Source organism: Eleutherodactylus coqui, chromosome 1 (genome assembly GCF_035609145.1).
Source record: "Eleutherodactylus coqui strain aEleCoq1 chromosome 1, aEleCoq1.hap1, whole genome shotgun sequence".
Lineage (NCBI taxonomy): Eukaryota > Metazoa > Chordata > Amphibia > Anura > Eleutherodactylidae > Eleutherodactylus > Eleutherodactylus coqui.
The window spans coordinates 295473638-295500166 of NC_089837.1; the positions used below are offsets into that span (position 1 = coordinate 295473638).

A 26529-nucleotide genomic window follows, 5' to 3' on the forward strand; every position below is an offset into this window, starting at 1 on the left:
GCTGTCGCTAGGCCGGGGGGGCTGTCGCTAGGCCGGGGGGGCTGTCGCTGCGATGGGGGGGGCTGTCGCTGCGCCGGGGGAGCTAGCGCTGGGGAGCCGGGGGCTAGCGCCGGTTACCTGCTGTCTGGTCGGCGGCTGCGGGGCGTCTGGTCGGCGGCTGCGATGCGTCCGGTTGCCATGGAGACACAGCTGGCGGCGTCTCGGGAGCGCGCACGTCGGGCTGCAGCGAGCGACGGGGAAAGAGCCGGCGGCCATCTTGAGGAAACTTTTATAACTTGCTGAAACGCTGGAACGGTAAGTACGAACCAGCTAGAAATGTCATTTACAGGGGGGCTTAGTAATGTGTGTTTAATGGGGGGGACTGGGCAAAAAAAAAAATTAACTGCTTCCTCGAGACATCTCCTTTAACTAGTTGCTTCCTGACTAAATTTATGCTTCATCTTATTCACCTGATCTGCCTTAGGGCGCCTTCACACTGACGATGAAATCGCATGATTTCCCAGCACTGCGAGAAATCTCAAAATTATGAAGCCAATGGCTCCATTCACACATGCAATGTTTTTAACGCTTGCGATGCAGCGTGAAAACAAAACTGCAGCATGTACATTCTTTTTGCGATCTTGCCCACTGTTTCCAACGTGGCTGGCGCCAGCGCTGTGACTAATCAGAGGCAGCACCTTCAGAAAGCGGGGATTTTTCAATCCTTGGCCAGAAGAGGTGAAGTAGTGCCAGGGACCTGCTAGAAGACGCACTGGAGATGACAGCGCTTCTAAGGTGATTATTTTTCCTACAGTTAGGGATTATTTTCGGGGTAGGGCTTATATTTCAAGTCCCCTCACCCCCTGAAAATACCCACTGCGGGGAGTCCCCTGCCACTGCTATCACAGCAGTGGCAGAAGATCGCAATAATCTCCCATTGATTTCAATGGGGTCGGCGCTGCTGCTGCCAGCCCCATTGAGAACAATGGGAGAACATCAGGATCCACTGCTGCAGCAGGGGATTTCTTCAGCATCTTGTCACATTATTTTCAATGGGGCCAGCGCATCCAGGGCTTCAGAAGGATTGCGAGAGCGATATTGGGGCATCAATCACATCCTGATATCGCTCTCGTCAGTGTGCAGGAGCCCTTGCTCATGTTCCCAACTTCCTAATAGTTTGACCTCACTTCATCCTTCTATGAGTTATATTTTCCCAGTGTGTTTATATAGATTTTGTTTGCTATTACCCATTTTGGCCCAGTGCTCTAGATTTACCTAAGGCTGCATTTCCAAAGGTGATGCAAGTCCTGTGCACACTGTCCGTCTGTTGTCTGATGTGCGGGACACGGCCCATTACATGTCATTGTCATGCGAGACTTGCATAAGAAAAGGATATGCAGCGATTTTTTTTTAACTCACACCATTAGTCCAAGTAAAAAAGCGCTCGTGTGCATGAATCCAAATAGATTTTTTATTCCCATGCAAGTTCCATTCATATCGCAATCGGACATAAAATGAAGGGGAACATCCCCCATGTAAATACACCCTAGCACCTTGGGCCAGCTAAGCACATCAATGCTAATCAAAGAGAAAGAGGGAAGTTGTCTGTTACTATGGAGATGCATAGAAGTTGTGAACAGTAAGAAATTTGTAATCAAGACAACTTGTAAAGTTGCAAGAGATCAGAAGGATTCCTGTACTGAAACAGAAAAGATTTATTTTTAGATTTATGTAATCAGAAACATGAAATGGATGCAGGTATGTCCTAATATAAGCCATAAATAAGGATGAGCGAGTATACTCGCTAAGGCACTACTCGTCCGAGTAATGTGCCTTAGACGAGTATCTCCCTGCTCGTCCTTAAAGATTCAGGGGCCGCCGCGGAGCTGCGGGGGAGAGCGGGGAGGAACGGAGGGGAGATCTCTCTCTCCCTCTCTCCCCCCCCGCCGCGACTCACCTGCAGCCGCAGCGGTCCCCGAATCTTTATGGACGAGCAGGGAGATACTCATCTAAGGTACATTACTCGGACGAGTAGTGCCTTAGCGAGTATACTCGCTCATCCTTAGCCATAAACCAAAAGCTTTTGTTGCACTCCTGGGAATTTTCTACACAGAGTTATAGTCTATTGTAAAGAGGTGATCACTCTTCTGAAGGGTTTCTACTTGCAAAGTTGCTTTATTTCTAATTTTAGGCTGCATTCCCATGTAGCTGGTACCTGCTTCCAGCTGCCAATAGCCGCACGATCTTGCTGAACTTACCAGCAAAATGACCGCTTCCATTGGCAACCACAGCTGGGCGGTATGGCAACCGCAGTCTGGTACCCGTCACATGGAAGCGCACCCTTAGATGTACTGAAGCAAAAAAAAAAACTAGAAAATGACTGTGAAAATGGACATAGCCCATAATGAAAACACATGCGATTTCTCTGCGCATGTGTGGCATTTTTGTATCAAAAACGTCTCTCATCACTTTGGGGGCGTAGCAATCCTTTGCCGCACGTTGTTTTCAATGGTGAAACCTCAAACCGCATTGCGTGCACTTAGCACAAGGTGCGATGCTCCACCGGCCCCACTGCAGACAACGGACGATGCGAGGGCACGCCCAAAGATAGGACCTGACGTGATGGTCATGTATATGTTCCCATTTAAAATAAGTTTCATATTCGTGCAAGACACACAAATATAAACCCCATTCTTCTGAATGGGGACATACACACGAGCGATGGTTTCTCGCATGACACCACAATGCGATGCTATGAAAGAAACAAAACGCGGCATGTTCTATCCTGCAGCATGCTCTTGCATCACAGCGCCCACTGTTTTTCAATGGGGCCGGCGGCAGCAGTGCTATATGCATGCAATGCAAGTTCTCCCATTGAAAACAATGGGAGAAACTCCGTTGTAACTGACAGGAGGATCCCATGCATCCCCATGAAGTGATGGGAGGCAATTTTGACATGAGACCGCCTCGCATCCACAAGGACTTCACATGGCCGATACTGCACTCGCCCGTGTGAGGTTAGCCTTAGTAAAAACCCCTTTGTAACAGAATCCTAGTGCACACTACCAGCTCAGCAGACTCTGCTTGGAACCTTTATTTTATGCTCCAAATCAATTTTTTTTTTTGTTTACCCCAAACTACATAGTACAGGAATGTGTGCACTTAGTGGCTATCCACACCATCTTCAGCTCCATCCATTCCACGTACGGTTTTCGAAGTGTGTCTCAACCTCAACGCAGGTTTCCAGACCCAAACTCGGAGCATCTTAAATGCATATGATACGCTTGGCCGGAGCCCCCACAGTCAGCCTGGGACACTCTGAAACAGACAGAGCTAAACTCAATGTGGCGAGTCGCTTAGATCTGTGGTACGGTGCGCAATACAGAACCTTGTAGTGCTGAATAGTTATATTGTGAGTGTGAGGTACGTATGTCAGGGAGGCTAAGTCCATGTAATTGACTTGAAGGGCTTTGCTTGAGTAATAAATATAATAGTCTGGTGATTTGTAGCCTTCAAGAGGTTCTCTCACCCAATAAATATCAGAGAGAAGAGCAGCCAGGATCTCAAAGTCTCCACATTTCTAATGCATTTGATAACACTAGTAGAATACATCACCAGCTCCAACAATACTTTATAGCAGGAACCCCCAACAGGTCATGTTTTCAGGATATCCTATAGTAACAACATCTGTGGCAATGTCTGAGGCACCGACAATAATTACATCACCTGTGTAACACTGAGGAAATCCTGAAAACATGACCTATTGGGGCTCCCTGAGGACTGGAGTTGGGGAACACTGTTTTATAGCATTCCTCAGCAGAGCAATCAAGACCAGTTTTATTACTGGCAACTAGGGCTAATGCCTGCTTACCCTCTTCTTCGCTTATGTCAGTCCAACAGGGGCACCCGGTCCAAAAAAGGTCCTCATAATAGGCATAAAATGTGTCAGCTATTTGTTTCATTACACAGGTATAATATAGACCGTCTGGAGAAAGGGGTACACGTGAGCTGGGGGAACACTTAATTTTATTATTCCATCTATATTGTAGCACATCACTATGCCACTGGGTCTGAACAAACATGGTTAGAAGTGATTTTGCTTCACTAGATCCGCTATGTGGGCCTGTTGAGCTAGTGAAATTGTGACTGGCCAGATCTGTCCCAAGTAGAAACCTGTTAAGATAAATGGGTGAAAAATCATCAGAAGAAAAATTTCCTTCCTCCGGAAAAACTTCATAACTCCACCCACTCCATATAAACCTGCATTCCTCTTTTCCTGGGAGAAAGAGCTGGGCATTTCCCTCACCTCAAGTGAGTCCAATCTAATTTTGGGCTCTCACCTTGCATCTTGGCACAAGAATCACACTATAAAGTTATTGCCGGGTGGTATAAAACACCGCAATGGCTGTTTGATCACAAACTGGCTCCTACGAATGTATGTTGGAGGTGCAAAAACGACATAGGTTCATACCTGCATTTGTGGTGGACATGCCCATTTCTAACCCCTTTCTGGAGCGGAGTTTAGACAATCCTACAAAAAAAATCTCTCCTCAGCTCACTCTCTCCCCGGAAATAGCCCTATTGTGGAGGCCATCCAACTCATTCCACCCTCGGAAAAATAAACTTATTGCGCTATTACTAGACACAGCAAAAGCCCTGATTCCCCGGCTTTGGCAGCAGACTACTCCTCCTTCTATTAAGCAATGGAGAGAAAGGGTTGATCTATTATATAACCTTGAAGAACTCCATAGTTGGACAACAAATACACATGACAAATCCATACTGACGTGGTTCCCTTGGAGGTCCGTGAGGCTCCTGGACGATTGGGACAAGTGAAGAGAGGCTCCCCTTCTCCTACAGAGGAACCCCAGAGGTATTTATCTACCATTTGGCGTCTCTAGGGTGGTTATCCCCTGTCAAATACCCCCCTCCCTCCTCCCTTCCCCTCCCTACCCAGTCTGGCCTCCCCCAAGTTTCTGCTCCTTATTTTATTTGGCTTATACCTGGTTTCGGTAATGAATACAACAGCTCTGATTCAAGTACAGTTGCTTATTGGCGGGACTTCACCATTTTGACTGTGACCATCATAGATTGATTCATATACACTGTGAGTCCCCAAGATGTATATCTGTTTATATGTTACAAAGTACTTATTTTTTGTTTCCAAGAGGAGGGTCTGCTTATGTACCTTTAAAAGGCTTGCAACTTCAATTTTGCACCCTCAGAAGTTGAGCCTTATGATGTCTGTACTGTAAAAATCCACAATAAAACTGATTTAAAAAAAAAAAAGAAATGGGTGAAACATTCTAGAGAGCAAGTAGGGTAGCAGACGAACTAATGGCTTGTTAGGGGTTGTGAGCATAAAATATTCAGGGTTTATTGGCTAAAGCAGTACATATGCAAAAAAAAAAAAAACCCTCTAGGGCTACATAGTAGTTTTCCCATGGACTATGGCAGTCTCTAACTCAATAGAACAGCCAAATTTTGGAAATCTAACATGTGTCACTTTAACACAGAATAACTCTGTAAAGGTTTTGCATATCAAAGTAATTCTGACATTGTATTTTCGCCACACATTTAACTTCATTGGAGGTGGTAAAAATAAACCGATAGAATTTGTATAATTTATTAAAAGCGCGAAAATTGGAAAAAATTTGAAAGATAATTTCTCTTTTTATTTTCAACTGCAATGTCAGATATGTGTAAACATACTGTACAGATTTTTAAAAAAGATGGAAATCTATCTGTTTACTTTATTCTGCAAATACATTGGAAAAACTTTAGTTTTTTTAACCATCTAGAGCACAGGTGTCAAACACAAGGTCCGCGGGCCGAATCCGGCCCGCCGCCTCATTTTCTGTGCCCCGCTGGCTGTGCAGTAAGTTCCCTCACTCCTCCGTGCTGCAGTCAGTAGGTGATCTTCTCCCGGCTTGTTCTGTCTAGTGCAGACAGTAATAGAGGAGTGCCGATAGCAGACTGACAACGGCCGTGGAGGAGGGAAGAAGACTGCAGAGAACATGAGAGCGACGCTGAGGAGGAGCAGCTGCAGGGTGAGAGCCAGTCAGCGCAAACCTCCTCTCACCGCCCCAAGAAGGACTGAGAGTAGCTGGTATACCTGCCAGTAGGATGCAGGTAAGTATAAATATGTTTATCAGAATGCAGAAGTGTCCGTGTGTGTGTGTGTGTGTGTGTATATATATATGTGTGTGTCTGTATGTATATGTCTATTAGTGTACGTATATGTTTAGAATGGTGTGCGCATGTGTGTGTGTATGCAAAGAATGGTGTGCATGTGTATGCGCAAAATGGTGTGCGTGTCTATGCGCAGAATGGTGTGCGTGTCTATGCGCAGAATGCTGTGCGTGTCTATGCGCAGAATGCTGTGCGTGTCTATGCGCCGAATGCTGTGCGTGTCTATGCGCAGAATGCGTGCGTGTGTATGCGCAGAATGCGTGCGTGTGTATGCGCAGAATGCGTGCGTGTGTATGCGCAGAATGCTGTGCGTGTGTATGCGCAGAATGCTGTGCGTGTGTATGCGCAGAATGCTGTGCGTGTGTATGCGCAGAATGCTGTGCGTGTGTATGTGCAGAATGCTGTGCGTGTGTATGCGCAGAATGCTGTGCGTGTGTATGCGCAGAATGCTGTGCGTGTGTATGTGCAGAATGCTGTGCGTGTGTATGCGCAGAATGCTGTGCGTGTGTATGCGCAGAATGCGTGCGTGTGTATGCGCAGAATGCGTGCGTGTGTATGCGCAGAATGCTGTGCGTGTGTATGCGCAGAATGCTGTGCGTGTGTATGCGCAGAATGCTGTGCGTGTGTATGTGCAGAATGCTGTGCGTCTGTATGCGCAGAATGTGTGCGTCTGTATGCGCAGAATGTGTGCGTCTGTATGCGCAGAATGTGTGCGTCTGTGCGTGTGTATGCGCAGAATGTGTGCGTCTGTGCGTGTGTATGCGCAGAATGTGTGCGTCTGTATGCGCAGAATGTGTGCGTCTGTGCGTGTGTATGCGCAGAATGCTGTGCGTGTGTATGCGCAGAATGCTGTGCGTGTGTATGCGCAGAATGCTGTGCGTGTGTATGCGCAGAATGCTGTGCGTGTGTATGCGCAGAATGCGTGCGTGTGTATGCGCAGAATGCTGTGCGTCTGTATGCGCAGAATGTGTGCGTCTGTGCGTGTGTATGCGCAGAATGTGTGCGTCTGTGCGTGTGTATGCGCAGAATGTGTGCGTCTGTGCGTGTGTATGCGCAGAATGTGTGCGTCTGTATGCGCAGAATGTGTGCGTCTGTGCGTGTGTATGCGCAGAATGTGTGCGTCTGTGCGTGTGTATGCGCAGAATGTGTGCGTCTGTGCGTGTGTATGCGCAGAATGGTGTGCGTCTGTGCGTGTGTATGCGCAGAATGGTGTGCGTCTGTGCGTGTGTATGCGCAGAATGGTGTGCGTCTGCATGTGCAGAATGGTGTGCGTGTGTGTGTATGCACAGAATGGTCTGTGTCTGTGCGGGTGTATGCGCAGAATGCTGTGCGTGTGTATGCACAGAATGCTGTGTGTCTGTGCGTGTGTATGCGCAGAATGTGTGCGTCTGCATGTGCAGAATGGTGTGTGTGTGTATGCACAGAATGGTCTGTGTCTGTGCGGGTGTATGCGCAGAATGCTGTGCGTCTGTGCGTGTGTATGCGCAGAATGTGTGCGTCTGTGCGTGTGTATGCGCAGAATGTGTGCGTCTGTGCGTGTGTATGCGCAGAATGTGTGCGTCTGTGCGTGTGTATGCGCAGAATGTGTGCGTCTGTGCGTGTGTATGCGCAGAATGTGTGCGTCTGTGCGTGTGTATGCGCAGAATGTGTGCGTCTGTGCGTGTGTATGCGCAGAATGTGTGCGTCTGTGCGTGTGTATGCGCAGAATGTGTGCGTCTGTGCGTGTGTATGCGCAGAATGTGTGCGTCTGTGCGTGTGTATGCGCAGAATGTGTGCGTCTGTGCGTGTGTATGCGCAGAATGTGTGCGTCTGTGCGTGTGTATGCGCAGAATGTGTGCGTCTGTGCGTGTGTATGCGCAGAATGTGTGCGTCTGTGCGTGTGTATGCGCAGAATGTGTGCGTCTGTGCGTGTGTATGCGCAGAATGTGTGCGTCTGTGCGTGTGTATGCGCAGAATGTGTGCGTCTGTGCGTGTGTATGCGCAGAATGTGTGCGTCTGTGCGTGTGTATGCGCAGAATGTGTGCGTCTGTGCGTGTGTATGCGCAGAATGTGTGCGTCTGTGCGTGTGTATGCGCATAATGGTGTGCGTCTGCATGTGCAGAATGGTGTGTGTGTGTATGCACAGAATGGTCTGTGTCTGTGCGGGTGTATGCGCAGAATGGTGTGTGTCTGTGCGTGTGTATGCACAGAATGTGTGCGTCTGTGCGTGTGTATGCACAGAATGGTGTGCGTCTGTGCGTGTGTATGCGCATAATGGTGTGCGTCTGCATGTGCAGAATGGTGTGTGTGTGTATGCACAGAATGGTCTGTGTCTGTGCGGGTGTATGCGCAGAATGGTGTGCGTGTGTATGCGCAGAATGGTGTGCGTCTGTGCGGGTGTATGCGCAGAATGGTGTGTGTCTGTGCGGGTGTATGCGTAGAATGGTGTGCGTGTGTATGCGCAGAATGGTGTGCGTCTGTGCGGGTGTATGCGCAGAATGGTGTGTGTGTGCAGGTGTATGCGCAGAATGGTGTGTGTCTGTGCGGGTGTATGCCCAGAATGCGTGCGTGTGTATGCGCAGAATGCGTGCGTGTGTATGCGCAGAATGCTGTGCGTCTGTGCGTGTGTATGCGCAGAATGTGTGCGTCTGTGCGTGTGTATGCGCAGAATGTGTGCGTCTGTGCGTGTGTATGCGCAGAATGTGTGCGTCTGTGCGTGTGTATGCGCAGAATGTGTGCGTCTGTGCGTGTGTATGCGCAGAATGTGTGCGTCTGTGCGTGTGTATGCGCAGAATGTGTGCGTCTGTGCGTCTGTATGCACAGAATGGTGTGCGTCTGTGCGTGTGTATGCGCATAATGGTGTGCGTCTGCATGTGCAGAATGGTGTGTGTGTGCATGCACAGAATGGTCTGTGTCTGTGCGGGTGTATGCGCAGAATGGTGTGCGTCTGTGCGTGTGTATGCGCATAATGGTGTGCGTCTGCATGTGCAGAATGGTGTGTGTGTGTGTATGCACAGAATGGTCTGTGTCTGTGCGGGTGTATGCGCAGAATGGTGTGCGTGTGTATGCGCAGAATGGTGTGCGTCTGTGCGGGTGTATGCGCAGAATGGTGTGTGTCTGTGCGGGTGTATGCGCAGAATGGTGTGCGTGTGTATGCGCAGAATGGTGTGCGTGTGTATGCGCAGAATGGTGTGTGTGTGCAGGTGTATGCGCAGAATGGTGTGTGTCTGTGCGGGTGTATGCGCAGAATGCTGTGCGTGTGTATGCGCAGAATGCTGTGCGTGTGTATGCGCAGAATGCTGTGCGTGTGTATGCGCAGAATGCTGTGCGTGTGTATGCGCAGAATGCGTGCGTGTGTATGCGCAGAATGCGTGCGTGTGTATGCGCAGAATGCTGTGCGTGTGTATGCGCAGAATGCTGTGCGTGTGTATGCGCAGAATGCTGTGCGTGTGTATGCGCAGAATGCTGTGCGTCTGTATGCGCAGAATGTGTGCGTCTGTATGCGCAGAATGTGTGCGTCTGTATGCGCAGAATGTGTGCGTCTGTGCGTGTGTATGCGCAGAATGTGTGCGTCTGTGCGTGTGTATGCGCAGAATGTGTGCGTCTGTATGCGCAGAATGTGTGCGTCTGTGCGTGTGTATGCGCAGAATGCTGTGCGTGTGTATGCGCAGAATGCTGTGCGTGTGTATGCGCAGAATGCTGTGCGTGTGTATGCGCAGAATGCTGTGCGTGTGTATGCGCAGAATGCGTGCGTGTGTATGCGCAGAATGCTGTGCGTCTGTATGCGCAGAATGTGTGCGTCTGTGCGTGTGTATGCGCAGAATGTGTGCGTCTGTGCGTGTGTATGCGCAGAATGTGTGCGTCTGTGCGTGTGTATGCGCAGAATGTGTGCGTCTGTATGCGCAGAATGTGTGCGTCTGTGCGTGTGTATGCGCAGAATGTGTGCGTCTGTGCGTGTGTATGCGCAGAATGTGTGCGTCTGTGCGTGTGTATGCGCAGAATGGTGTGCGTCTGTGCGTGTGTATGCGCAGAATGGTGTGCGTCTGCATGTGCAGAATGGTGTGCGTGTGTGTGTATGCACAGAATGGTCTGTGTCTGTGCGGGTGTATGCGCAGAATGCTGTGCGTGTGTATGCACAGAATGCTGTGTGTCTGTGCGTGTGTATGCGCAGAATGTGTGCGTCTGCATGTGCAGAATGGTGTGTGTGTGTATGCACAGAATGGTCTGTGTCTGTGCGGGTGTATGCGCAGAATGCTGTGCGTCTGTGCGTGTGTATGCGCAGAATGTGTGCGTCTGTGCGTGTGTATGCGCAGAATGTGTGCGTCTGTGCGTGTGTATGCGCAGAATGTGTGCGTCTGTGCGTGTGTATGCGCAGAATGTGTGCGTCTGTGCGTGTGTATGCGCAGAATGTGTGCGTCTGTGCGTGTGTATGCGCAGAATGTGTGCGTCTGTGCGTGTGTATGCGCAGAATGTGTGCGTCTGTGCGTGTGTATGCGCAGAATGTGTGCGTCTGTGCGTGTGTATGCGCAGAATGTGTGCGTCTGTGCGTGTGTATGCGCAGAATGTGTGCGTCTGTGCGTGTGTATGCGCAGAATGTGTGCGTCTGTGCGTGTGTATGCGCAGAATGTGTGCGTCTGTGCGTGTGTATGCGCAGAATGTGTGCGTCTGTGCGTGTGTATGCGCAGAATGTGTGCGTCTGTGCGTGTGTATGCGCAGAATGTGTGCGTCTGTGCGTGTGTATGCGCAGAATGTGTGCGTCTGTGCGTGTGTATGCGCATAATGGTGTGCGTCTGCATGTGCAGAATGGTGTGTGTGTGTATGCACAGAATGGTCTGTGTCTGTGCGGGTGTATGCGCAGAATGGTGTGTGTCTGTGCGTGTGTATGCACAGAATGTGTGCGTCTGTGCGTGTGTATGCACAGAATGGTGTGCGTCTGTGCGTGTGTATGCGCATAATGGTGTGCGTCTGCATGTGCAGAATGGTGTGTGTGTGTATGCACAGAATGGTCTGTGTCTGTGCGGGTGTATGCGCAGAATGGTGTGCGTGTGTATGCGCAGAATGGTGTGCGTCTGTGCGGGTGTATGCGCAGAATGGTGTGTGTCTGTGCGGGTGTATGCGTAGAATGGTGTGCGTGTGTATGCGCAGAATGGTGTGCGTCTGTGCGGGTGTATGCGCAGAATGGTGTGTGTGTGCAGGTGTATGCGCAGAATGGTGTGTGTCTGTGCGGGTGTATGCCCAGAATGCGTGCGTGTGTATGCGCAGAATGCGTGCGTGTGTATGCGCAGAATGCTGTGCGTCTGTGCGTGTGTATGCGCAGAATGTGTGCGTCTGTGCGTGTGTATGCGCAGAATGTGTGCGTCTGTGCGTGTGTATGCACAGAATGGTGTGCGTCTGTGCGTGTGTATGCGCATAATGGTGTGCGTCTGCATGTGCAGAATGGTGTGTGTGTGCATGCACAGAATGGTCTGTGTCTGTGCGGGTGTATGCGCAGAATGGTGTGCGTCTGTGCGTGTGTATGCGCATAATGGTGTGCGTCTGCATGTGCAGAATGGTGTGTGTGTGTGTATGCACAGAATGGTCTGTGTCTGTGCGGGTGTATGCGCAGAATGGTGTGCGTGTGTATGCGCAGAATGGTGTGCGTCTGTGCGGGTGTATGCGCAGAATGGTGTGTGTCTGTGCGGGTGTATGCGCAGAATGGTGTGCGTGTGTATGCGCAGAATGGTGTGCGTGTGTATGCGCAGAATGGTGTGTGTGTGCAGGTGTATGCGCAGAATGGTGTGTGTCTGTGCGGGTGTATGCCCAGAATGCGTGCGTGTGTATGCGCAGAATGCGTGCGTGTGTATGCGCAGAATGCTGTGCGTCTGTGCGTGTGTATGCGCAGAATGTGTGCGTCTGTGCGTGTGTATGCGCAGAATGTGTGCGTCTGTGCGTGTGTATGCGCAGAATGTGTGCGTCTGTGCGTGTGTATGCGCAGAATGTGTGCGTCTGTGCGTGTGTATGCGCAGAATGTGTGCGTCTGTGCGTGTGTATGCGCAGAATGTGTCCGTCTGTGCGTGTGTATGCGCAGAATGTGTCCGTCTGTGCGTGTGTATGCGCAGAATGTGTCCGTCTGTGCGTGTGTATGCGCAGAATGTGTGCGTCTGTGCGTGTGTATGCGCAGAATGTGTGCGTCTGTGCGTGTGTATGCGCATAATGGTGTGCGTCTGCATGTGCAGAATGGTGTGTGTGTGTGTGTGTGTATGCACAGAATGGTCTGTGTCTGTGCGGGTGTATGCGCAGAATGCTGTGCGTCTGTGCGTGTGTATGCGCAGAATGTGTGCGTCTGTGCGTGTGTATGCGCAGAATGTGTGCGTCTGTGCGTGTGTATGCGCATAATGGTGTGCGTCTGCATGTGCAGAATGGTGTGTGTGTGTGTGTATGCACAGAATGGTCTGTGTCTGTGCGGGTGTATGCGCAGAATGCTGTGCGTGTGTATGCGCAGAATGCTGTGCGTCTGTGCGTGTGTATGCGCAGAATGTGTGCGTCTGCATGTGCAGAATGGTGTGTGTGTGTATGCACAGAATGGTCTGTGTCTGTGCGGGTGTATGCGCAGAATGCTGTGCGTCTGTGCGTGTGTATGCGCAGAATGTGTGCGTCTGTGCGTGTGTATGCGCAGAATGTGTGCGTCTGTGCGTGTGTATGCGCAGAATGTGTGCGTCTGTGCGTGTGTATGCGCAGAATGTGTGCGTCTGTGCGTGTTTATGCGCAGAATGTGTGCGTCTGTGCGTGTTTATGCGCAGAATGTGTGCGTCTGTGCGTGTTTATGCGCAGAATGTGTGCGTCTGTGCGTGTGTATGCGCAGAATGTGTGCGTCTGTGCGTGTGTATGCGCAGAATGTGTGCGTCTGTGCGTGTGTATGCGCAGAATGTGTGCGTCTGTGCGTGTGTATGCGCAGAATGTGTGCGTCTGTGCGTGTGTATGCACAGAATGTGTGCGTCTGTGCGTGTGTATGCACAGAATGTGTGCGTCTGTGCGTGTGTATGCACAGAATGTGTGCGTCTGTGCGTGTGTATGCACAGAATGTGTGCGTCTGTGCGTGTGTATGCACAGAATGTGTGCGTCTGTGCGTGTGTATGCACAGAATGGTGTGCGTCTGTGTGTGTGTATGCGCATAATGGTGTGCGTCTGCATGTGCAGAATGGTGTGTGTGTGTATGCACAGAATGGTCTGTGTCTGTGCGGGTGTATGCGCAGAATGGTGTGTGTCTGTGCGTGTGTATGCACAGAATGTGTGCGTCTGTGCGTGTGTATGCACAGAATGGTGTGCGTCTGTGCGTGTGTATGCGCATAATGGTGTGCGTCTGCATGTGCAGAATGGTGTGTGTGTGTATGCACAGAATGGTCTGTGTCTGTGCGGGTGTATGCGCAGAATGGTGTGCGTGTGTATGCGCAGAATGGTGTGCGTCTGTGCGGGTGTATGCGCAGAATGGTGTGTGTCTGTGCGGGTGTATGCGCAGAATGGTGTGCGTGTGTATGCGCAGAATGGTGTGCGTCTGTGCGGGTGTATGCGCAGAATGGTGTGTGTCTGTGCGGGTGTATGCGCAGAATGGTGTGCGTGTGTATGCGCAGAATGGTGTGCGTCTGTGCGGGTGTATGCGCAGAATGGTGTGTGTGTGCAGGTGTATGCGCAGAATGGTGTGTGTCTGTGCGGGTGTATGCCCAGAATGGTGTGCGTCACTGGTCACTATGGGGGACCTTATTACCATTCGGGCCCGTGTGGGGTTCACTTTTACTTTACTGCCTTACAATTAGAATCGGCCCTTTGAAGGCAACCATAAGGCTGATGTGGCCCTCAGTGAAAATGAGTTTGACACCCCTGATCTAGAGGACGTACAAATTTAACATTAATTGATATTTTGCTTTCCTACACCAAGCCAAGATTGCAAAGGCTCATAGGTGTCAAAATGATAAGACACCCTCACAAATGACCGCCATTAAAAAAATACACATCTTAATGTATTCACTAAGGAGTGTCTTGAGTATTTTGACCCCACAGTTTCTTTTCAGGAGTTAATGCAATTTGGAGAAAAAGTGTGATTATACCTACCCGATAATCGGGTTTCCAGGAGTCTCCACGACAGCACCACCCGAGATCGCCTTCCTCTTGATAGGACAGGAACACACAGAGAGATTAAAATCCCCGTCCCCATCCCCCCTTCCTCAGTGTATTTTAATAAAACTGCCAGGGTAGGAGCTAACTTAAATTTCTTTCCCTATCTGGTATATGTAAAATTTTATTTATTTTATTTTATTCTATTATATATATATTTTTGGGGAGGGAATGTACGGGTGCTGTCGTGGAGACTCCTGGAAACCCGATTATCGGGTAGGTATAATCACCCTTTTCCCAGGTCGTCTCCACGACAGCACCACCTGAGATGTACCAACTAAAGCTATTTTTTAGGGTGGGATTGCTGCCGAAAGGACTTTACGCCCGAAGGTTATGTCCTCATCAAGTTGCACTTTTACCCTATAATGTCTGACAAAAGTGTGTGGCTTCTTCCACACTGCTGCCTTGCATATTTGTTCCACGGAAGCCGAGCTATGCTCGGCCCATGAAGTCGCTACTGCCCTCGTGGAGTGGGCTTTAAGAGTCGCGGGGGCCTCTTTCCCCAGGATTCGCTAATGGCCAGGCGGATCCACCGGGCTATAGAGCTTTTAGCTGGTTTTTCCCCCGTTAGGGCCTGAGAATTGGACGAACAGATTGTCGTCCTGCCTCCATGGACCTGTGGCCTCGATATACTTCAGGACCGCTCTCCTGACGTCTAAGCAATTTAGGGCTCTCTCCTTCTCGTTTTTTGGGTTATTAAAGAACGAGGGGATTACTATGTTCTGGGCCCTATGGAATGGAGACACTACTTTAGGCAAGAAGGTCGGGTCCGTTTTGAAGACTAATTTGGTGTCTGTTATTTTGAGGAGCGGGTGGCGGATGGATAGGGCTTGTAGCTCGCTAACCTGTCTAGCTGAGGAAATGGCCACTAGGAAAATTGTTTTAATTGTGAGTGTTCTTATTGAGAACCCTTCAATTGGTTCGAAGGGTTCTGCCGACATACCCCCCAAGACCAGGTTTAAGTTCCAGTCTGGACATATATTAGTAGGTCTAGGTCGCAACCTATCTGCCGCCGTCAGGAATCTACTGATCCACCTATCTCCCGCTAGCTTAGTATCGAAAAGGGCACTAAGGGCTGCCGTCTGGACCCTTAGGGTGCTCGGGGAGAGGCCCATGTCCAATCCTTCCTGCAGGAAGTCCAGGATTAATGGGATGTCAGCACCGCTGCTCGAGGAGTCCTTTCCCTGTCTCCATCAGATAAACCTCTTCCAGATCTTTTGGTAGATGCGGTTTGTTGTCTCTTTCCTACTTGCCAATAGCGTCCTGACTACCTTGTCTGAGAATCCTCTGCCTCTTAGTATGGATTCTTCAGTATCCAGGCTGTCAAGTGGAGTCTGCTTATATCGGGATGATTCAGAGGCCCCTGTGTTAGAAGACTCGCGTGAGCAGGAAGGGTGACAGGCTCCTGGATGCTCAGGTTCTTTAGAAGGCTGAACCAGCTCCTCCTTGGCCAAAAGGGAGCCACTAGTATCAGTGTGCATGCCTGTGACCTGAAGTGCTGCAGTACCCTTGGGATTAGTGGAATTGGGGAAAAAGCGTACACCAGTTCTCCTCCCCAATCCTGGCTCAGGGCGTCCACTGCTGCTGGCCGGTCCCCGGTCTGAGGGAGAAGAAGTTCTCTACTTTGGCGTTGTGTCTGGATGCGAACAGGTCCAGTTGTGGGAGACCCCACCTGTCCGTCATGATTCGGAATGCCTCCTGGGATAGAGACCATTCCCCTGGGTCTATACGCCTTCAGCTGAGGAAATCTGCCCTTTGATTCAGGGATCCCTTCAAGTGTACCGCCGATAACGAGAGGATGCGGCCTTCTGCCCAGCGAAAGTTTCTCTGTGAGATGCTTTGTAGGGCTGGCGACCTCGTGCCCCCCTGATGCCGAATATGGGCGACTGCCATGACATTGTCTGATAGCACTCTTATGTGCTGGTTTCTCACCTCGTCCCCCAGTTACTGGAGGGCCTTCCAGATCGCCTGCAGCTCTCTGTAGTTGGAGGACTGGTGTTTCATTCCCTGCGGCCATGGACCCTGTAGGAGCTTGTCTCCGACGTGCGCCCCCCATCCCCAGGAGCTTGCGTCGGTCGTGACCTGCGTGGCCGGATTCTGCGTCCAGTGGACCCCCCTTCGCAGATTCCCTGGGGAAGTCCACCAGCGTAAGGATACCTTTACTGAGTTTCTTATCTGCATTTTTCTCTCTAGCGAGGTTTGCTTGCCGTCCCATGCCGCGAGAACTGCTGCTTGCAGAGATCTGGTGTGCGCCTGAGTCCATGCCACCCCCGGGATGCACGATGTTAGGCTTCCCAGTAGGGACATAGCCTCCCGAATTGAGCATGACCGTCTTTGATGGAAGGCTTCTACCATCTGTTGGATCTTGTGCGCTTTTGACTCGGGGAGCTTCTGAATCTAGTGTTATGCCTAGAAACACCTTCTCCGTGCTGGGGTCTAGGCTGGACTTCTCCCAATTTAGTAACCATCCTAGAAATTGTAGTAGGTTGAGCACCGTCGTCAGGTTTTCTGTTAGGAGTTCTCTGGACTCGGCTATGATTAAAATGTCGTCCAGGTAGGGGACTATGAGGATCGACCTCCGCCATGATTTTCGTGAAAATGCGGGGTGCCGAGGAGATTCCGAAGGGCAGGCAACTGAATTGGAGATGTATTCTCCTCTTGCCCATCTCTATCGCGAACCTTAGGTATTTTTGTGAGTCCTTGTGGATAGGTACATGAAAATAGGCGTCTTTCAAGTCGATCGAGGCCATATAGGCTCCCTTGGGGATCAACCTCGCTGCTGACGTGATTGTCAAATACCGAAAGTTCAGGATGGAGTCAAAGATGTTCAGGGGTTTTTCTATTAGGAAGAGTCTGGAGTAATGCCCCCAGGTCTCTTCTCTCTGTGGCACAAAGGACACTGCTTTTAGATGTTGTAGGTCCCGAACCGCCTGCTGGAGCGGGTGCAGCTGTTGCGCTGGACCTCTGGTGGTGACATATCTTCTCCTGGGGAGGGATACTAGTTCGATTTTGTATCCCTGCTGCAGGATCTCCGGGATCCATGGGCTCCTGCACACTGAGGCCCACCGATCCGCGAAGCTCTGCAGCCTCGCCCCCACTGGGATGGCGTCAGGGCTTCTGCTTGGCTGGATCCCCCTGGTGAGGGTTAAAGAGGAAATTCCTCCCTCTGCCTCCCTTGGGGTAACTCCAGCGGCCCGTCTTGCCCTTGCCTCTGTATGGTTCCTGCTGCTGGGCTGGGGCCCGGAAGGTCTTCCCTTTATATTGTTTCTCTTCCGGGAATCCTTTCCTTTTGTCTGATGCCTTTTCTAGGATCTTGTCCAGATCCAGACCGAAGAGGAACTGGCCGTGAAAAGGAAGCGAGCATAATTTGTTTTTTGAAGCCAGGTCGCCTGACTATGACTTCAGCCACAGAACTCTTCTGGCAGAGTTGGTTAGGGCCGTTGCTTTTGTCGAGAGTTTCACGGACTCTGCCGCTGCGTCTGCCAAAAAATTAGTGGCCATTTTCAGTATGGGGAGGGAATCTATAATTTGTTCCCTCGGTGTTTTATTTGAGATATGCAGCTCCAGCTGCTCCAGCCATACCCCCAGGGTTCTAGCGACACACATGGCTGCAACCCCTGGTCTGAGCGTACTGGCGGCTGCCTCCCAGGATCTTCTTAATAGGCCCTCTGCCTTCCGATCCATTGGGTCTTTCAGTTGTGTGGCGTCTTCAAAGGGCAAGGTTGTCCTTTTAGCCACCTTAGCCACTGGGACGTCCACCCTGGGTATTTCTTCCCAGCTCGAGCATACCCCCTCCTCAAACGGGTAGCGTCTCTTAAAGGGGTTGTCCCGCGCCGAAACGGGGTTTTTTTTGTTGTTTTTTTTTAACCCCCCCTCCCCCCGTTCGGCGCGAGACAACCCCGATGCAGGGGTTAAAAAAGAACACCGGACAGCGCTTACCTGAATCCCCGCGCTCCGGTGACTTCTTACTTACCTGCTGAAGATGGCCGCCGGGATCTTCTCCCTCGGTGGACCGCAGGGCTTCTGTGCGGTCCATTGCCGATTCCAGCCTCCTGATTGGCTGGAATCGGCACGTGACGGGGCGGAGCTACACGGAGCCGGCATCCTGCACGAGCGGCCCCATTGAGAAAAGAAGAAGACCCAGACTGCGCAAGCGCGTCTAATTTGGCCATTAGACGCCGAAAATTAGGCGGGCTCCATGGAAACGAGGACGCTAGCAATGGAGCAGGTAAGTGAAAAACTTCTTATAACTTCTGTATGGCTCATAATTAATGCACAATGTACATTACAAAGTGCATTAATATGGCCATACAGAAGTGTATAGACCCACTTGCTGCCGCGGGACAACCCCTTTAACTCCCTTAGAGGAGAAGGATCCCGTGTCGGGTTTTTTCCACTCTATATATCAGCTTGGATATATTGTTGTGGACTGGGAAGGTATGTTTTCGCCTCTCCCCCAAAGACCTCGTCTTGTATGGTGCGGGGTTCCTTGGGTTCTTCCATCTTTGTCGCTCTAACGAATTTAATGAGCTCCGTTAGGTCTTCTCTGTGGAAGAGGTATTTTTTATAGTCCTCTTCTTCTGAGGACTCCTTGAGCACCAGCTCTTCTGGTTCTGATTCTGAACTCTCTTCAGAGTCTGAGTGCTCCTCTGGGCTATACGCCTTCCTCCGGCATTGCGCCCCTGATGCCCCCGTAGGTGGCGTTTTTGGAGTCGTTAGGGCTGACCGTATTTCTTCTCGGACAAGCTTCCTGACGTCCTCGAGGAATCCCCCCGATTCCTCCTTGACTAATTTGGCTACGCATGTTTTGCATAAAGACCTCACATGCGAAGCCGGCAGTCTTGCACCGCATTCTGCGTATTTTTTCACTTTGGATCTGAGAGGGGCATCCTTTTTATCCCCCTGGCAGATAAACGAGAAATTTTTTGCGTATAAGGATGCAACATTCACAAATAACATACATGAATATGCATGCCTTGTTTTGCCCCACTGGCTACTTACGGTTGCTGCGGCTGAACATTCCACAACCTCTGGTGCTGGAGCACTCATGTCTTAACGCTGGTGCTGCAGACACTCTTGGGGCAATAAGCCATATACTCACAGAGTGGCTTTTAGTTGTTCTGCGCTGTCTTCTCTCAGGTTCCTTTTAATTTTTTGAATTTGGCGCCTTTAATTTTAAGCCCCGCCCCCTCCGAGATGACATCATCACGCTCGTCACTTGCCGCGGCGCCCCGCCCACTCCGTGCTCGTCAAGGGGAAGCCGGCAGCGCCGCGCTCGGTCCTAAGCCGGCGTCCGAGGAGAGCTGGAGCCCCTCTTTGAACCCCCCATGGGCCGCCGCGGGAGGAACCTGGCCCAGGGGAACCACCCCATGTAGCGTCCCGGGAGTCGTTCTGCAGGAAGGGAGGGCAGACTGGACTACTGCCCTCCGATCCGCCGGTAAGAACTTCAGGCTGGCGTCTCCACCAGCCCCTCTCGGTGATCCTGCCTCCTGGCAGGACAGGAAAACACTGAGGAAAGGGGGAGATTTTAACCTCTCGGTGTGTTCCTGTCCTATCATGAGGAAGGCGATCTCAGGTGGTGCTGTCGTGGAGACGACCTGGGAAATAAAATTTCTTATTTTTGAAAAAGTCATTTCAAAGACAGGGTTTTTTTTTTTACTATAGTGCACATAAAAATGAGGATTTGCACCCCAAAATAGATACACTTGTTTTTCAGAAACCTAGCAGCTGTAGCCCTAATATTCTGTCTAAATGTACAACAGAGCCCAAACCGAAAGGAGCAGCTGTGGCTTTCCAAATAGGGATTTTGCTTGAAGGTGTTTTAGGTCCCCTTGCACACTTGTAGAGCCCTTGAGGGCCAAAACTATGGAGAATCCCCACATTTTAAAAACTAGACCCCTTAAATTCATCTAGGGGTGTACTGTGTATATTGACTACAGTCTTTGAAGAAATCTAAGCAAATCAGAAGAAAAAAAGCTACATTTGTCATTTTTTGGGCTATTATGCAATTTTAAATTTTTTTTTTTTTTTTATACAGCACACATGGATGAAGACTTGCCCCCCAAAACGGATAACCCCCCTTTGTCCCATGTTCAGAAACATACCCATTGTATGAAAACAAGAGTAATTACAGAGGCCCAGTTGGGATGGGCACAGGGGACAATAAAACCAGGTACCCGCCCCTCCTCCCATGCTTGCTGCAAACCCAACACTTTGACCTCACTAGTGGGGGATTGGGGGGGGGGGGCACGGAGGGTGTAAAATTTTTGTTTCTTACCCACAGGATCAGGGGTGCCTGCAGCCTGTACATAATGTAGTTGCATATGGGCTGCCAGTATATTTGCAACTATACAGCAGAGTGGGCACTATGTTGCAGATATCCACTGTAAACTAGAATCTGTTGCATTGTTTTCTGCAAGTGGATTACATAATTCCGATCTGCTAATCTGATCAGAATTCTGTAAGCCACTGCATTTGATTGATCCGCATATTCCACGCATGCAGAATCCACTTTCTATCCAGTCATGTGAGACTGACCTAAAGTAGATTGCTGCCTTTTTATCACGTGACCGTTGACCGCTCAACAAGACCACCGGTCACGTTGGGGTTCAAAGGCATTAAACTTTACACGATTACAAATATCCATTAGACCAGAGGCTGCAACTTCCCCTACCACCATTCTGGCGACGGGCAAGTGTGCAGAAGCCACGGTAATGCCCAGAATTTAATCTTCCCTCACCGATACATTCCATGAGGGAAGATGTAAACGTAAAAAAAAAGTTCTACGTTACATGATAGCCGTTATCAAACTACTAACAACCACGTGTGCGATTCTTATGCTCCACCCCTGGTGTTGTCATTGAAGGTCCTACAACATATATAAAACAGTCTGACTGACAGAACACAATTGGGGCTCTTAGAAGGGGAGGACAAAGATAACACTGAGAATATAACTAAGCCGTTATGTCAGACACAACTCAGCAGTCCTTCCAATATGTGTGGCAGAGTCTACAGCACATCACACAGATAAAAGCCACATGCTGAGGCAACAATAAATATATGAACCGCCAGCAAAAGGACAGGACCCCAAACCTCTGTAGCAATCTTCTAATGTAATAATCAATGAGTGGCAGCATACGTGGTGCAAGAAAATAAGTCTCTTTATTCCGCCATTAAAATAGCGATTCTTCGGTCAAGAGACTTATATTTTTGCACCACATATGCTGCCACTCATTGATTAGTACAACTCAGCAATCCTGACAGAACGCACTGACTTACCACCACCACTGAGCTCCAGTGGTCTGAAGGACCTGTGGTTATATCACTGCTGTGGGAGGAGCCAAGCTGTGTGGGGTGTAGTAGAGCTCTGTGCGTGCATGTACCAGAGCTGTGTCGCATTGCACCACCAGAAACTCTGGTACTATAATTTCCTACACAACTCAGCAGTCCTGACAGAACACATTGACCTACCACCACAGAGATCTGGTGGGCTGAAGGACCTGCAGTGATGTCACTGCTATGGGAGGAGGCAAGATGTGCTTGTCTTGTGTGGTAATCAGGCTACTTTGTGTGATGTGCCACCAGGCTACAATTTCCTAATTACTAGTGCATTGGATAATGGCAATCATGTGAATGGGGTCCGCAGACAGCGGCTTCCGGACACTCATGCTAGTCAGGAGATTTTAAATCTCCCAGTCTTTCTGTGCATGCGCCAGACATTTTACATCTGGCGTGTATGCAGAGAAGATGGAGTCAGGTCCTGAAGGACCAGAAGGTCACAGGACATTGCGAGTTCTGCTCTGACCTCCGTATTTGCGGTTCCAGCTCAGCTGATGAGTTGGGATTTCAAACGACAGACCCCAGTCGGTCAACTACTGATGACCCATCCTAAAGATAAGTCATCAGTAACATTCACCCTGAAAAGACAGATTTAATGTATATAACCAAGAGTTACAACATTCCTATTTTTAGGTAAAAAAAATGTGCAGTTACTATTGCTGCATTTGAAAAGTTTTAACTATTAAGCTATTATTCCAAGCCTTTTGTCAGCCAGCCCAAAAAAATTTGAAAAGGTGATGTTCCCCAAAATGATACATGCTTTAAAAATGGGATGAAATAGCTAGGATGGCAAAGAGGTTAATAAAAAAGTACCAAAATGATAGTTTTGAACAAAAAAAAAATAAAATTGACTATACAGATTTAAAAAGTGTATGACCAATTGTAATGTGTAGATGGCCTAGCCTCAGGTGGTCATCAATAGCAGGTTAATATGGCGCTCATGCATCAAGTAGCCAGTGCCTGTACTGCTGCAGTGGTCAGGCTAGGTATTGCAGCTCAACTTCCCATTAAAATGGTCTACAATATCAAGCCTAACCACTGGACAGCTGATTGGGAGGGGGGCCTGCCTGGCGGCAGACTACTGATCTACTAGTGATGACCCATCTTGAGGCTAGGCCATCAATAGTTCGCAACTGAACTTCAAGTCTTGCCCTGAATCTACTTGTGTAAAGACTAGCAGAATTAGAAGTTATGCACAGAGACCAGGTTCAAAAAGTAAATTTATTTAGTATTCACACGACTTTCTTCAGTTTATTGTGGAAGCTTGTAAACATCCTTGACCGCGCAGCTTCTCAGATACACCACCTTGTCCCTGTATGGAAAAATTTTAGAATATAAACGCCATTTTATGTATGAAAGGGTCTTTAAGTGCCTAAGTGCTTATAGGTCTATACAGGACCGTTTACTATATCCAGATCAAGCTCAGATCATATGAGCACTGTGAAGTTCTCATAATTGAACAGAATTCTCAGTGAGGGCAAGTTTGACATCCTTGCTTGATCAAGACACTCCAAGTTACACATCTATGAAGTCATTCTTACCAACTGAGTGCTTTTCTTCCTTTGCTTGGCCATCTGTTGAGGTTAAAAACAAAAGGAAAAAAATTAGAACCGGAGTGTTCTTTAGCATTTAGACCACCGACTACAATCACATAGGAGGAGCTACACAGTGAAGTCCTATTTGATTACAGGCCCAGCTCAGCTTCAGATGAGCACTGATAGTTTATCATCAATAGCATGCTCAGTGAGGGCAAGTGTGTCATCACCGCCAGGCCTTCCCATTACAGCACTACTAAAAAGGATGGCATAGCCCTAGACTATATCAGATCTCCTGCCACCAGCTAGTATTGTATACCAGGCACTGCACTTTAGATTTTAATTGGGCATGGTTATTGCAGTCTGTAGCTGCTGCGCTTTCCTCTTCCAGAAGGGAGGATCAATCCTTAATCTTCAATCCAGAAACCCACAAAGCAGGTAACTGCAGACTTAGTTTTGAATAAACAGATTTATTCACCACTTGAACACAACACTTCAGCTCACTACTGAGCCTCTTGGGTTATACAGGCTCCGTTGTGAACCAAACTATTACGTTGATAAAACCAAAAAAAAAAAAATGATTTCCATCTGAAATGAAGCCTGCGTGGTTGGTTACCTGCTTTTGAGAATTTCTGCGCTGCAATACCAGGTATGACCACTGCACAGTTGGGCATGGTAACCTGAAGGGGGTGGCAGCGCTATAAGCCCTGCTGAAGTCTGACCCCCACTGATCATGAATAAGACATCAGTTTTGTAATCCTGGATAACCTGGGTTCTGAAAATAAACTCAGGCCAACACTTCTATATACTTCTGTTTCCTTATTCTGAGGAGCCATGCCAACTAAGGACATTTATTGACTAGAAAGGTAAACAGCCAGGTGAAAAGGCAGAAGCACAAAGTACTTTGGTTGGAGTTTTTGTATTTTACTGTTAGTACTCAAACCTGACAAACCCTTTAACAACTTCCTGACAACATCAAGAAATACATCAGTCACAGACTGCAGGGTGTCGGCTCAGGGACGGAGTCTGCGCCATACTCGAGGCTACCAGCTGCCATGATCGGAATTTGCTCTGCCCCCCAGTTAACTAGATTCCACAGGCAAAACTAACCACATGTCTAAACAGTCAGCCTGGTCAATCTTCCCAGGGATCCCATACAAGAATGCCCAGGCAGCACTGGAAGTTACTAGATACCGCAATACTGAAGTATTGTAGCATATAGTGTGAGCACAAGTCCCCTATGGAGACAGAAGTAGTGTAGGAAACTAACAAAGTAGCTTTATTCCCCCCCATTCAAAAAAAAACAAAAAACAAACCCTTTTCCATTAAATAATCTAAACAGACAGGTCAAAAAAAATCTAAACAGGTCAAACACTTACCTTCAGGACAGAAGTTTCAGCTAGAGCCTCCACAGCAGCATTCTGCAGATCTCAACCGTCCTGCATGTCTCCTGCGAAGGAAAACCTGAGATTCAACCATACTGATTACAGGTAAATATCCACTAATGCCCCAATGGAGACAAGGGAATGTCAATGGGTTTAGCTTAGACAGGTTCAGTTTTAAACCAATGTATATTAAGGAAATCATCCCACCGAGTCTGAATTGGTAGGATCTAAGACCTGCGCCTACACAAGAGCGAATGAGTTAGCAGTGCCATCACTCAAACAAGACCCACCTAGAAGGGCCGACCCCCCCGACCTAGGGGCCATCCCGCTGTCCTCTGTACCAGCACTGGCCTTATATGTAGTCTGTCCAAGATGTCCTTTCTAAGACCGGCTGCACACGAGCTTGATGGGCTCCGCAGTGGAATATTCCACGGCGAAGCCCGTCACGGCACCCCCCAGAGACCCCATACTTACCAGCGTAGCCGGCGTCTTTGCTCCCGCATGACGCTTCCCCGCCCACCGCCACCACATCACGTGACGCAGCGGTAGGCAGGAAAGCGTTTTCACGCAATCTTCCGCTGTGTTACAGCGGAAGATAGCGTGAACGGACGGCTTCCATTGACTGCAATAGAAGCCGTCTGCGCGTACACCCGCGGCAAATAGAGCATGCCGGGGTGAGGACGGGAGATTTCACCGTGCGGAATTCCGCACCGTGTGCCCTAAGCTATTAGGTTCAATAGAACCTAATAGCTGCAGGCAACGCAGCGGATTTTCGCCATGAATTACGCAGCGGAAATCCGTTCGTGGGAAGGAGGCCTAAGAGGTACCTTAGGGAGTCACACGACAAGCCATCGGCACCCACCCTGCAGTAATGAGAACGGAACAATCTGCATGCCAGCCAACGATTCTTACACCCGCATAAAGTGATCATTCACGGTTGGCTGCAGTTACACTGAGCGATTATTCATCTTCGCTCAAGTAAACCGCTTTGTGAAGGCCTGTAGCGCGGTCTTCAGTCTCATCACTGCACAGCCGGCACCGGGCTACACGTGGCGCTTCCTGTACTATGGCCGCCTCCTTATACGCCACGTGGCTCTCGGAGGAGGCCCTGAGGTCAGCGGGCCCACACCGCAGCAGCACCCCATGTGGAGCCAGGCCTACCGGCGAGGTCAGGCAGGCGCTGTACAGAGCCCGCCATGTGCTCGTTGTAAGCCCGCCGGCTACCAGACACCGCCAGTAACCCTCCCACCCTTCTAGCGGCTCCACCGCCGGGGAGGACACGTGATACCTACGGGTCTTCAGGCGGGAGAGGAGGCTTTCACGCACCGCGCAGATGGACCCGGTTCCAGCAGCACATGCCGGCACCCTCCGCACACCACGCCATGCTGCTGGGTAATGGCCGAATTCTACACTCGGCAACACCCTTCTGACGTCGGCAGGTCACATGACTCTACGAGAGGCGGGCTGTGAAGTGATGAGCGTTTCCAGCGCTCAATGGTAGATGCCGTCTCTACTAGGGAGGAGCTATGGAGGCTGCGCGGGAAGCATATATCTATATTGCTATCAAGTTCGGCATAATGGAGCAATTCCAGCAACCTCATTGGTTCTGATTCACAATTCCAGAAAGCTGATTGATTGTTTGGGTTTTCTGATTCAACCTGATTGGTTGTTAGTGCCAAACTTGAGAGTAATATAGATATGTGCGGGGAAACACGTGTGAAGGCGGATTAAACAGGTGGGGCTTTGGGGTGCGTGATCTCAGGGCTTTCACATCATGTTTATAGGTCGCTTGACTTGAGAGCAGCTAAATCACATTGGCGTAAATAGGATTGAGCTGCCATACCAGCTGCAGCCACTAGGAGATGTACAGCGCTGTGCCTGGTATTCATTGAAGTCATAGCAACGTGCACCCAAGTGTTGCTGTTACTTCAGACAGCTGATCAGTGCAATCCCAAGTGGAATATAGCCACCAA

General features: G+C 49.6%; 1 long non-coding RNA gene and 1 other non-coding gene across 2 annotated transcripts; both read right to left on the reverse strand.

The window, feature by feature from the left end:
• Positions 1-22838: 22838 nt before the first annotated feature.
• Positions 22839-25992, reverse strand: LOC136572676 (uncharacterized). The gene is made up of 4 exons (XR_010785812.1): positions 25849-25992; positions 24551-24621; positions 23178-23210; positions 22839-22948 (listed from the first exon to the last, which is right to left on the reverse strand). It is a non-coding gene; the product is annotated as an uncharacterized lncRNA (long non-coding RNA).
• Positions 23053-23136, reverse strand: LOC136594272 (small nucleolar RNA SNORD103/SNORD85). The gene has a single exon (XR_010788558.1). It is a non-coding gene; the product is annotated as a small nucleolar RNA SNORD103/SNORD85 (small nucleolar RNA).
• Positions 25993-26529: the final 537 nt, after the last annotated feature.